Source organism: Mauremys reevesii, linkage group 1 (assembly GCF_016161935.1).
Source record: "Mauremys reevesii isolate NIE-2019 linkage group 1, ASM1616193v1, whole genome shotgun sequence".
In the NCBI taxonomy this organism is placed as follows: domain Eukaryota; kingdom Metazoa; phylum Chordata; order Testudines; family Geoemydidae; genus Mauremys; species Mauremys reevesii.
Window position 1 is genome coordinate 101,424,572 of NC_052623.1, and position 14,194 is coordinate 101,438,765.

The 14,194-nt window shown below is 40.1% G+C and overlaps 1 protein-coding gene across 1 annotated transcript in view; it reads left to right on the top strand.

Annotated features, from left to right (window-relative positions):
- The window catches only part of RAP2A (RAP2A, member of RAS oncogene family), a 34,489-nt gene that overhangs the window by 1,232 nt on the left and 19,063 nt on the right, over positions 1–14,194 (top strand). The gene's annotated exons all lie outside the window — the stretch shown is intronic.

The window sequence follows — 14,194 nt, forward strand, 5'->3', positions numbered from 1 at the left end:
CAGTACAACCATCGGAAATGTTTGAGATGTCAATGTGGATGAGGACATACCTGTGGCCAAACCATCTTATAGCTGGGTTTATTCCTGCCTGTGTAGATGAAAGTAACTTTCAAAGAACCATGTTTAAGCCTAAGTATCAACCAAGGTTAAATCATGGTTCTCCAACACAGACACTTGTTTTCTCTCTCTATATATATTGAAGACAAACCTTTGTAATTTAAGATCCAATAGGGCCACAACTGTATTTCCATCTTTCTTAATGTAGTCAAGGCTTAGCAACAACATTTAATCATGTAAGTACGTTCATTACATTATCCATGCAAGCTGTCATTTGAGTTTCTAAGGTAGAGGTAAATATTATAATGGGTGGGGGGAAATACATTTTGGAAAAACAAAATTCTCATTTCAATGAAGATTTCTAAGTTCCTGGGTAATAATTCCCTGTACATGTGCTTTATAACTTGTCATAGAAGATTATTTTCTCTTCATTTCATTTGATATAGAAGGGAAATTTAAAGATTGAGGGTGGAATTTTCACATGGACCAAAGTGATTGAAGAGCACAAGCCCTATTGAAAGTCAGTTAAACTTTATCTGCCTTATGCCATTCACTGTTTCCCCACTTAAGGATTTTTTTAATTTAAATAACTAGCTATTATAGGCTCTCACGTTTATTAAATTCTTATCAGATTTGCTTAGCTAATCAGTCAAAAGCTGATCTTACCGTCAGATCCCAAATTCGGTTGGGATTGGAAAATTTAACTGACACTTTTTCAGTTTACATTATAATCAGTAACAGAGGTTCTGCAATCAGACCTAAATGTACAATTTGTAGATAGCTAAAGCAGAATAGAATCCAGCTTGAACTTCATTAGTTGACTTCAGTCAGCACTGCTACCAGTAGATCCACACATGCCTCTCCCTTTTTTTCTGTTGCCGTCTACTCTTACATCTTCTGTTATTGTAACTCTTTGACATTTGCGATAGGTGCACGGTGGGATAGTTGTATGAGCAAGATGTCATAATACTACAGTGCTTTACAGAAATTAAAACTAATGCAGGTCTGCAGCTGCTAATGGAAATACTTTGCTAATCATTCAACTTTAAATGGGGACTTGATCTGTGCTTAATAAGAGGGGACGCCAATTTTAAATAAAGGCATTTTGTTAAAAAATGCTAGCTAAAAGTCATTTGGGGTACTACTGTACTACTATAAGTCTTGATGCCACCTTCTGCAGTTTTATGTTCCTTTTTTAAATTTTTCATTTAAGTATTTTAACCTTTTTAGGTTTAGTAATCTTAAATACAGACTTGTAACCATAGTAAGTTTAAAAAAAAAAAAAGTCATTAAATTGAATGTTGAAAGTGACATAAACTAAACCAAAAAAGACACTGGAATAAGAGTTACACACAGAGATTATAGTGATATAATTATACCGGTACAGTTGTGGTGGTGAATTTCCCCATATACACAAGCCTATAAACTCAGTCCTGTTTACAAGGGTTAGGGTTTTATGTCCTGACCCTGCAAACACTTACACACGTGCTGAATGATGGGAAACTTTGTGTGTGCAAGAAATATTAGACTTTGTGTGGGCACAGCTTCCAGTGGCCCTTGATGGATTCTGTGTTATTGGGCAAAGAGAAGCAAATACTACCTTTTTGCCATTGAGTAGAAGATACAAAAATGTTAAGAATGCTTACATTATACTATTGCACTGAGAATTTTTTCCCCACAAAATGGGTGGGCAAATGTGGAAACATAATTAACTGTGTGTTGTTTACATTACGTAAATAATCCACTTAATTTCAGAAGGAGCTGGATTGTTGTCTGAAGGAAATTTACTTGTTTGGACAAGGCTAAGCTGCTAGACCAGTGCTACCAAGAGTCAGGAGTGAGGTAAAAGCACAGCAGTTTTCAATGAAACAAAGATTGAAAGTGACACACCCCAATAGGTTTTCAAGAAAATAAACTAGGTTAACAAAAAAGAGCTAGTGAGTGCACAAGCCGAGAAATGTTCCTTTTGTTGAGCGGGATTAAATAAATTCTAACATTAGTAGGTGAAATATCGCATGATTCAAAAGGATTTATAGAGAAAGTGTTAAAATGCAACTCCCACAGTTTATATATGTTCCTATGCTGCAGTGTGTACCCGTGTTCTGGCTAGAATGTGTCCACATACATGCTAGCCAAGCCTGCCTCTGAGTGTCCACAGTGCACAGCCTCACACAACCCTTGCCCTATAGCCATATTCACACAGACGCTGCAGTTATGTGGGTTTGATGCTATGGTTTCTGGACACGTATCCCAGATTTCTTAGCGCCTCACTATTTGGAGCTACTCTGGGAATCAGTGTGTGATATATTTTCTGTCCTTCCTGGGCCTCTGTGCAGAAGTGACTTTAGCCCATCAACTTACTTGGTTGAAGCACTTCCAGCTCTGCACACTTCTCACTTCTGTCTGTTCCAGCTGAGCCCGTGTCATGGATCCAGTCAGGATTTAAATCATGATTTAAATCACTAGTCAGGAAGACATGATGTAATCAAGGATTTTTATATAAAAGTGCATTCTTTTTGGTTGTTATAACCTTAATACATATTCTTCAACTCAGAGATAGATGGAGGTTTCATTTTTAGAAGGTACACACTATACATTTTTAAACTGTGATTTATTTTGAAAACTTTTCAGATTAGTTTTACAGCGATATCAGAAAATGAATGATTGTTTGGTTATTTCATTTACCAAAGTTAATTGAAGCAGATAGTTCATCTCCCAGTGATTTCATAAATATCTCCAATTCAACAGGTTAATCATTATTATTTTGAGGATTTTCTTGCCATGCTGTATTAGGAGAAGAACATCACCAGACATTTATTTAAACTAAAACACTGTTATGTATTCTGGATTTTTTTCTTCAACAGCAAACATATAATAATATAACAAGACAAGCATATGATTTTTTTAATTTAGCTAAACATTCAAGTTTTTTAAAATCAGGTTTGTTTTTGTTAAAATTGTTTTTAACTAAAATAGTTTAAATGAAATATTGACTACGTCAGCCAGGTCAACATGAGAAACTTAAAATATTGGCTTCTGCAGCTAACTCAGTTATCTTCACCTTCATTTTCCTGTTTGTTCATAATCTGGAAAAGAAAAACAAGCTTTCCTGCTTTTTCAGGTCCCAAACGATTTCTCAATTTGGAATGAATTAGTCCAAAGGAAGAAAATATTCTTTCTACACTGGCAGAAGAAGCTACTGCTGTTAAAAGTGAGATTATCACTTCAACAATCTCTCAATCCAAGTGCTTAAGTGACGTCCACCAGTTCACTGGTGTGACTTTCTTTAAAACATCATCAGCAAACATATATTTCTGGTTCACCCTTAGCTCTGAAGTTTATTATAGTTGGCATTACGGAGGGATGATTGCTGGATGTCCATGTCATAGCCAACTCCTGTTCCTCAGCAGTTAAGGTTTGACCCTGGTACTGAGTATTGAGAATATTTTCAAGAAATGATCTGGAGATTGGTTTTTTTAATGCTTGTAATTTAACTCTGGAATTGCTCTTTTTAAGATCTGACTCAGTTCCTTTCAAATTTCAACAGCATCAGCAATAAAATAGCTATTTCCTTTCATTTTGTTCACGGCTACAGAAATAGGCTTCAGGGTACTTAGCATGTGTTCAACATTTCTCTTAAACTGAATGTTGAGAACTTTGGCTGTGACAGTGCCATCGATTTTGTTCACAAACATCTGCTCTGTTGGGTGAACTGTATCCTGGTCTTAATTACTGAACCATGTATGGGTTCTCAATCATATGGAAAGGAGAGTTTGTTGCATAAACAACCTGGGTATTTTTTAAATCAATTACTACTTTTTGTAATCTGCTGGTTCTTATCACAAACTTATCTATGGTTGTTTCTGGATGATGGAGATTTTTTTTTTCTTTTTGCCACAGGTGATATACTGTGGCTATGTGACATACATGATGTGACTGAAATACTGTCATTGGCAGATAACTCTAAAACTATAGAAAATGGTGGTGAGCTTGAAGGTGGATAGTCTTCAGAATCCTGCATGTTGAGGATAGATTCTCCTAAACAAAATAAATCAATGCAGTTATTTAATTATTATTACCATACTACTCATTTTGTATTACACATTGCATTCACTGACACTCAATACTACTTTAAAGGTGAAATTGTAAAAGGAAGATCTGCCTATTTCAGCTATTTATTTTTATCACAACTACATGTAAAATGATAATACCATAGAGTAACAACTATATTTTTTTATAGTTGAGAATTCAAGAATAGTCCATGAGAATTCAAGAATAGTCCATAAGGACGACGGGCAGTCCTTAGGAAAGAAGTATGAAATAAAAAAGTTTACCAACCTGCCTGAAGATCCTGCATGTTCAGACATGTTCCTTTCATCTTCAATGCAGCTTCCTCCTGAGAAGGAACACTTCTCATGATGTTTCATTCGGGCAACAAGACCTTGCATTTCTTTGTTGCACTGTTTGCATTTTGCACGTATGCCTGTCTTTCCCCCAGGTAGAGAAACTTCATTAAAATATTCCCAAAGTGGGTCTCTTACAGCCTGCTGCCATTATAGGTTTTCACTTCTAGTGAGAGAATGGCATTGTAGATCTCAAATCAATGAAGGCTACACTCAGACCTCAAGACTTCTGGAATATGCTGCTCTCAGTTTCACTTTTGTTTCTACTGCCTGTCCCTCCCTTCTCACATTTATCTCCAGACTTCTTCTCCTTGTCCAGATCTATTCCGCCCCCAACGATCTTCTGTTCATTGAATTTAGCTTTGCACTTTTAGAGAGAGGTGAGGGATTGACTCTGTGTACACAAATTTGCAGAGGGACAATAGGGTTGAGGTCTGTTATTTCTCACCTCTATATATTTAAAAGCTTTTTTGTTGTTAACAAGCATGTTATCTCTGGAGACACAAATCCACAGTTTGAGAACTGCAAAACTAAGCATCTCTGATGGTATCTTCTGGACTGAGCACTGAGTCCCACTGGGTAGATAGAAAGATTAACCTAAATAATCTAAACAGTAGCCTCTGGAACCACATAAGATTGGGTCCCTAATCCATGAACTATTGGAACCAATTTACAAAACTTTTTTCTTCATTACTTGAATATATTGTCTCACGCTATAGAATTAGAATTTTTATAATCCATATTCCATGATACATTATATCTCAAAGATATCTCACCTTAATTAAAACTATCTTTAGATAGGTTTTTTTCCTCAAAAAGCAAAAAAAATCTGATTTTTTTTTTTTTTTAAATCATTGATTTATTTATTTTATTTTAATCCACTCTGGAGCCAGTGTTGGTGGAAGAGCTGCCCCTACTTGTGGCTGAACTGTCCATGCAGTAAGGAAGAGGTTCTACCAAATGATAGATGGAATTTCAGCAGCAGTTTCTGAATGGTGGAGGACACAGTACATGGAAGGGAACTCATTCATGGCAGTCTGGAGACACCTGTCCCTTGCTGCAATCGCTGCAGATTCCTCATGTGTTGACTGATCCTGTTGTACAAGACAGTTAGCATAGCATGGTTGGATCACATTGTTATGCAGACCTGAGACAACCACCAGTGGCTTCAGAACTCTTGCATGTGGAAGCAGACCTTCTTAGAACCATATAGGGAGCTTGCCCTGACCCTTCGATGCCAGGACATGCAAATGAGGGAGGCCATACCTGGGACTTCATCCCTGTTCAGAAGCATGTTGTGCAAGGCTGTGGGCTCTGCCCTGTGCTTGGAGCAGTGATGAGCACCCATTTAAACCCTTTGTAATAAGGACAGATAGAGGGTGAGTTGCTGGACTTGCGGGCACCATCCTTAGTGTTGCGGTAGAGGGTCTTAAGGTGTTTTGATGCACTCCCTCCAGTGTACACCAATCCAGTTGATCTCTCTCCTCCACCAGCTTCTCTGAGAGATCTCAAGGAATTGTGGATATTGGGTGCGTCTCCCAAAATCATGCTCCTTCCTGTAGTAAAATGTTAACAAGAACCCTGTAGTGCACCTCTGGGTAACAAGCAGTACACTGAGTACGCATCTTGTAATGCTGTTTGGCAGAGCTATGTGGAAAATAGAACAGCCTATGTTTAAATTAATGGTTAAATGCAGAGCAGGAATATATTGGCTGGCAGGTAGCTTTTGATGCAGAGGGGTGAGCGGGAAGTGAGTAGATAGAACTGGGGCAAAGGAAGTGAGTGGGAAGTGCGCAGGTAGAAGGACTGGAACATAGAGGCCCCATGAATTGTGGGATATAGCTCTGGGAGTTTGTGTCAATGTGGAAGTGATACTTAACCACATGCTCTTTTGCAGTTGTATTGTCTTAAATTTCTCTGGGCTTGTCTAGACACACAAATTGCACTGGTTTAACTAAATTGTTTTTTACAATATTTCAGTTAAATCCGTGCAAATCCAATGTGGACACTCAAATAAGTTTATACCTGGCTTATGCAGACTGACTTAAAACAACATAAGTCAGATCCACACCAATTTAAAAGTGCCCTCATTAGGAATTTACATCAGTTTACCTCAAACACCAGTGCAACGTTTGTGTGAAGACACAGCCGCAATCAGTTCAGTTGTCCTAATAATTGGAGGAAATTCAAGTTAAAATATTACCAGCTAATATGATTTTAAATGTGTAATTGTGTACCTTAAAGACATGCTCACAGAACTGGTTACATGGTGGTATATTATGTTGTGATAAAAGATGAATTGGTTAACTTCTCCATGGAGCCAAAAGGGGTATGACATAATATAGACTAAAGATGTGCTGAATTGCCTTGGTATAAATAGTAATTCATGCAGGGACTGTATCAATCTACTTCAGATTTCTGGAATGAAATCTGTACTCTAGGAACTGTATCCAGAGTGCTGGAACTGAATTATACTGCTATGAGGGAAAGCATCTCAGCAGAGGATTGTCCCTCTGCAAAGTTTTTATTAACCACTTGGGAGATGTTTTGCTAACTTGAAGGACGTTAAGCTTTGTTCTGAGGTGACTAAGATAACACAAGACTCTCTGGATATGTCTACACTGCAGTTGGGAATGAACCTCCCTGCCTGGTTGGTCAGACTCATGCTAGCTGGGCTTGAGCAAGTGTGTTTGAAGTAGTGTGGATATTGCAAATCTGGCAGAGAGACAGACTAGCCACCCAAGCTCGAACACGGGGCATCAGGTGTGCTTGAGAACCCCAGTCACTACCCGAGCTGCAATGTCTGAGTTGCTGTTTTTCGTATGCCAGCTCGAGCCCTTCTAGGGTGAGTCTGTCTGCCTGGGCTAGGAGGCTCACTATGAGCTGCAGTGGACGCATAGCTCCTACTACTTTAGACAAGAAGCTCTTCCTTTTCTGCCGAGGCATAAAAACCAAATGATATGCCTCCAGACTCCTGTGTGGGTGTTGCTGGAGAGCAAAACTTCTGCAAGCTTGAATGACTCTTAAACCATTATTTTTAATTTTTTTTTTCTTTCTGATTTTAGGTGTCTTAAAGCTAGTGTCATTGCAAAGGGGCTGATACTTTAAAAAAAAAAAAGGCAAAAGCAACCCCTGAAATGCAGTACTTTCTCTCTATAGCATCTAGTTCTGCAATCCAGTGAGTGGCAACCAAGTTCCCAGGGGTGGACATGGTAACGCAGGCTCGCATATATTTGTGAGGGAATCTGTGTAAATACTCTTAGGAGCAGAGATACTTCCCTCTCCTTTTTTGGTAGATGTCATCTCCATGTTGAAAAGAACCTGAATACTCTTATTCTAAATAGTTCTAATTTAATGATGTGACACTGCAGTTCCTAAATTATAATCCTTTATAAGACAGGTGTTGCCGCTAAGTAGGTTTTGAATTAATGGTCGGGTCTGTGCTTAAAGATTGTAAAAGTGTAATTTTAATGAGCTAGAGAAAATCCTATTACAACAGTTTTAAAATGAGTTTTGTAGTGGGAGTGACTTTTTCAGTGTGTCTAACTTGGTTAAAGGAGCATGAGAACATTTTCACTTTGAAGTTTGAAACCGTCTTACAATACAGTCTGCTGGCCTTTCATGTAATTGCTTTTTAAACAAGCTTATGCATTTGAATATTTGTTTCTAGAGAACACTTTTTTCTATTTTGCCTATTAACCAATATTTTTCCTTTAGTTTATCCCAGTTTATTCAAGCCATAAAATAATAAAGACAAAAATAGTTGTTAACTAAAGCTCAATGCTTAAATTAATTCTGTTAAATCTGGTTAGTTCACACAGTGTGTAGAAGGGACTCCTGTCTGGGAGTGTGTGAGCCACTTGCACACAGTAGTGCAGCCAGGGGCAGAAACCGGTGAGTCTGATGTCCACCCTAGTGGGTAGGGCTGGGGGTGGTACAGCCACGCCAGAGGAGTTACTTGGTCTGGCTGCTGGCTCCTGCGAGCGGCAGCCCACCATGTTGCTGCTTTTGCTCCTGCAGTTCCTGGTAGAGCCCTGCAGCTCCGTGGATATCCACTTTATATCCGAGGATATCTGCATCCATGGATATAAATGTTGTGTCCGTGGAGGGCTCTAATTAGGGCATGTTTTTTCTGCTATTAATTGTGTAAAGATGATTAACTGCAGAACAAACTAATGTAAACCGAGAATTTACCACTCTAGTGACAACTACCTAGCATTTGTTTTTACATTCATTTAATAGAAAGGTTTGATATTGTAACAAATTTCCGAATGTACAGCTAATGTTATCAGCCTATCAAAGACCTTCTCCTGCCTCCACTACAGGCTTGACATCACACATCCAAAACTGTGATAGTATCACAGTACCAAAAAGTATCACAGTACCAAAAAGCCTGTTTGGTGACAGTGGAAGGAGAAGGATAACCAATGAGCCTTGGTCTTGCCTTGCCTAGGATGCCTTTTGAAATATTGCATCCAAAAACTTGTGTGTAAAAGGACACGTTTTTGAAGTAGACTTCTTGTAGTGGGAAAGAGTCTCTCAAATAATACCACATATACCACTCGGGTGAGCATGGTATTTAATATGGAGATAGAAGGAAATGCATGGCAGGGCCACTCTGTCACAGTTGTATTGGATTCTGCATTGCAGCATTGCATTGAAATAAAGTAGCCATGCATGATTCATAGACTTGTAGATGAAGAATGTGTAAGGAAGGAAATTGATTTAGAAAAGTATCTAAAAACACTGTTCTTTCCAAAATTTGGAGTTAATATAGGGTGCAATGCCCAAAATGCATATGAAGCCAGAATAGTTGTGCTTTGTTATGGCCTGCTAAAGGGATTATGGGTAGGGAAGAGGAGGAAGAATTTAACCATCAGTCTAAAGGTAGGCGTTGCAAACATTAAGGGGCCTTGCAGCTGCCTCTCCGGCCTAGGCAGCTGGACTGAAGTAGTAAATATCTCTTCTTTTCCTCTATGTTGTTGTTCTTTGCTCTTGGATTGACATGAGCACTAATCCAGTGGTTTACTCCCATCCTAATTCTCCCCTTCATGCTGGCAAATGTGATGTTGGTGTGTAGCCCACAGCTGGGTGCAGCTGCTTTGTGTACAGAAGTTTATAAAAGAAACCTGAAGGACTGTAGCAGCCCTCAGCCTCTGCTGAGGGTGGCTCTGATTTAGCACTTGATTCCCCTTCTGTGACTGAAGCCCAGTTGACAAGTACTCTGAGCTATCTATCTACAGTATAGTATAGTACTCTGAGCTCTCTCTCTATAATGCAGCATTGGAGTGCCTCGCAACACTCCTGTGAGATAAGGAAGTATTATAATCCCTGTTTTACAGATGGGGAGACTGAAGCACAGACAATGCAGTGCCATCCACCAGAACTCAACCATGTTCTGCAGATTCGGGATAATACAGGGTACTGGAACATGTGATGTTATTTCCCCTGCTGTATCCCTGTAGCTGTGCTCCTTGAGCCCACTCCCTAGCCCCACCACAGGGTGGTAACCACCACATAGGAGCCCAGCATAACCGAACCATCCAGTGCACTTGAGAACTTCCTGACACTCTTCCACAGAAGGACAAGAAGTAAAGAAAAAACATTCACTCACCTGTGTATAGGACCCACCCCCCATTCTTGTGTGCTAATCACCCCCTCCACTGCACTGTATTGAATTTCAGACTGTTTCAGTTTAAATCAGTTTTTCAGGTTTTTACAATCCCTGTTCGGTTTACTTTTGGCTGTTATGTACTGGCATAACTTAAGCAATAAAAGCCATTAGTCATAAAGAATCTGCAGTGCATGCGTGATACACACACACTTTCATAGGTTGTCATTTCTTACAAAAGTATAAAGGCACAGACAAGATACAGAGTGCAGCAACATGGCACTTCTGTCACGCATAAAAAACAATTCCAGTACTCCCAATACAAAGACACACACCAAAGCAGTTAACTGCTACACATTTTCAGACCCCAGATTCAAACACAGAACAGAAAGCAATCCTGACAGCATTGCCCTGGTGGCTTGATGGCTGCTCATACTGCTGAGCAAGTCTCTGTACCTCAGCCTCCTGCCTGTTGTCAGAACTTTCTCCCTGACTCTCATCAGTATTGTACAAAATACAACACACACCTATTATCTAAGGCAAGTTTTGTTCTAGACATAAGACAACACTATCTAGTTTTGAGATGCTCAACTACATGCTCCACTGTCATTCTGCAACTATGGAGGAAATAGTTAAACAATTCCCTTCTTCATCCTGTAAATAGCTTCATTAGCTGGGGAAGCAGAGGATAAGCTGGGTCTTCCAGGATGATCAGAGCAATCTCTACACAATTAATGTCCATAGTGATTCTGGGGGCAAACACCATTATTCATTAAGGTAAGCAGGTGTGAATTCCAAACTATCCAGGTGTGTGGACCTTTCCAGATCACCTGGCATTTATGTTTGTAAACCTACCTCAGTGGTCAACCAGACTGAGGAGTACCTGTTTATAAACTCCAAGGCCTGATGAGAGAGGCAACTGATAGGTGCACATGGGTTCCATCTGTTGCCCAGTACCGTTCAGGAGCCCCCTACATCCCATGCCATCAATAATCTGAGCATTACCAAGCTTTATAACTCAGTTCACTGGTACCTTGGTTCACTTTCACCAGTATGGCAGCACAGAGCTGCATGACAGTGGCCCGCACAGTCAATCTCTGCATACTGAATTGGTTGTCCGTGGGCTGGTAACAGTTGTGGGTGGTCAGCTTCCAGATAGCAATGATGAACTGCTTCTTAGTGGTTATGGGACATTTCGTGCTGGTCGCTGTCACTGCAGCAACAGGATCACTTCAGCACAAATATCAAAGAAAGATGCCTTTGCCATCCTGAAAGTGTCTCGCAACTGCTGGTCTGTGCAGATCTGCAGAACAATCCTCTCGCATCAATCAGTTCTGGTTTCCTGAGCCCAGAAACAATTTTGCATTATGTGAAGCTGCTTCAAGAAGATCTCACAGAGTAACCATTCTTTGGTGGTGGTGTCCTCATTCATCTGCTGGAGAAGCCACTGTTGTAGCCATATCTGCTTGGTGCTGCAGCAGTCAGTCTGAAACTGAAGCCACTCAATACTGAGAGCTCTTATCAAGCACAAATAGCCTGTACAGCTGTAGCTGCTAGCATGGGGTGCGTAGCAGTTCAAAAATGGTTGCTAGCCCACCCAGAAACAGAGGAAGGATGGGATAGAGAAGGAGTGGAATCATGGGATTTTTTGGTGTTTGACACCCTTCCCCCCCCCCCCCCCAGTCCCGAAATTCCCAGGCTTCTGCTGCATTCCCACAGTACTCCTTTAAGAAAAATCCTTGAATGCACATAGCAGGGCAAAGGACCATAGAATACCTGCCTGATACACTGAATGTTTAGTGCACTCCAAGCTCCCACTGTACATACACAATGATGCAAGTGGAAAGAGGATATTGTCCCATCTGCATGCTCTTAGTGTGGCTTGCATACTGCATATCAACTCAGTGTGAGCTAAGGCTCCCATTTAGACAAGCCCTGAGTGACTTGCTGTAGGTCACACGAAGGCTGGGACAAAGCAGGGAATCAAACCTGGATCTCCATGTCCCCGGTTAATACCCTATTAATTGGGCCACTCTTCTCTTGTGGGTTCTGTGCTCTAGTGAGGTTATGGGCTAACATTTGAGCCTAAGTGAGAGTGATTATAAAAAATTAAAAGGAATTTGAAAAATGTACTTATGAGACTTTTTTGAAAAATATCAGAGGGATAGCCATGTTAGTCTGGATCTGTAAAAGCAGCAGAGTCTTGTGGCACCTTATAGACTAACGTGTTGACATGCATCCGACGAAGTGGGTATTCACCCACGAAAGCTCATGCTCCAAAACGTCTGTTAGTCTGTAAGGTGCCACAAGACTCTTCGCTGCTTTTTTTTTGAAAAATGTAACTAAAAAACAAAAATGCTGAATTTTTAGGTGGTCTTCTGCAGCTTGTAAATTTGGTAGGCAGCGACTAGCTTTGCAACTGTTCTGATTGTGCAATCAACTAAGTGCACAAAACTGTATTAATGTGCCCAGTTAACATTTTTAAATGTTTGCATTGTTTCCTGATCTGTAAGACCTAATTTTTAAACCTGGGTCCCAAAGTTAGGCATTTTAATGAGCAGCTAATTTTTCAGAGGTGCTGAGCCTTCCTGCTTTCAGCAGCATTTATTGGTGTTCAGCAACTCCAAAAATCAAGCTACTTATTTAGGTGCCTAATTCTAGACACCCAAGTTTAAAATTGTTGGCCAAACATTCTATAGCAATAAAACCACATTACACACACAACTTCTGTTCATGCTTTTCTTTGTAAATGTGTAGTTTAATAGACTTCTTGTAAAATACATATAAGTAAAGTATACTCCATATGAAGAGTGGCTAAATTTTATGGTGCTATGAAAACCTTTGCTTTTATGTTTCCTCCCTTTAAGTCTGCAACCATAGTGTTGCACTGAGAGCAGATCTGTGGACCTCACTGAAGGAAATTCAAGTAAAACCGAAGGTTTGCCTTGAGTTCTAAATGCGGTGAGGTCTGTGGTCATTGTTTCTTGAGAGTTCTCTAGTATCTAGGTACAATTTATTTTAAAACGTCTGTATGTCGCTCACTGATCAACAGTTTCATGGTTCCAGTGGAATGTAGCTGTCATAGGAGGTCATGGTTGCAGAAGGAGAGGGATCTCTCAAGAATGAGGGCCAGGCCCATGGACGGTTTTGAATATCTAAATCAAGATCTTGAATGGGATTTAATGGAGAGAAATTGCTTAGATCAGAATGCTGCATTTATGTGTTCACAGTGACCCTTGTTGCTAAGCAATTAGACTGTATCGTTTGGAGCCGTTCCAGAGTGTATAACTTTATTTTTAAATTAGATGAAATAGCCAAGTCTAAAGGTCACGAATGCATGCATTACAGGGGCCAGGTCTGAGTCAGGGGAAGGTGTAGTCTTGAAGATGGGACAGGAGTACTTGATGGTCCTTGGTATCATGAATATGGATGCATTTCTCCTGTCTTTGGACAGGACGAGTTCATCCTTGAGAGCTAAAAGTATTCTCTGTATCGTGGCCTACCCTGAAGCCTGACTGAGAGGGATCTTGAATATTGGCAACTAAAACATGGCATTGGGGATAGTGTAGTTTTTTGGTGGTTTGCTAGCTTGCTGAGAAAAGACCTGCAACCTCACTAAGATTGAGCAATGATTTAGTGTTGGCTAGACCACTGAATGTTAGAGTGGCTATTGGACTCCTTGTCAAAGGAGGTGTTAGCAATTCATTAGTAAGTGTCTAGGTATTCCCTGCTCTCTTACTATCTACGACGGACAGTGGTTAGTCTCTTGTGGTGACTCTAATTCCAGTCAGTGCTTCTATGACGTGTATGAACAAGGTTGAATCTTTGGAAGGAAGGTGGTGTTTCTGGTTCTGTGCTTGGCTTGTTCTTGGTAGCACATGAGGTCATCCCAGATGTGGGTGATTTTCTCAAAAATGAGAAACTTTAGGGAGGTGAGTCAAGTCCTGAGGTAACTGGAAATAGTCTCAGATTATGCAGTTCATAGTCTTTGAAAATTCTGTAAGGAGTAACTTTATTACGTTTTACTACTGAAGACATGTATGAGCTCTTTGCTGCCATTACACAATGACATACGTTTGTAGTAATTCCTTGTTTGAGGCTGTGTATCGAATCCTGTCCTCCA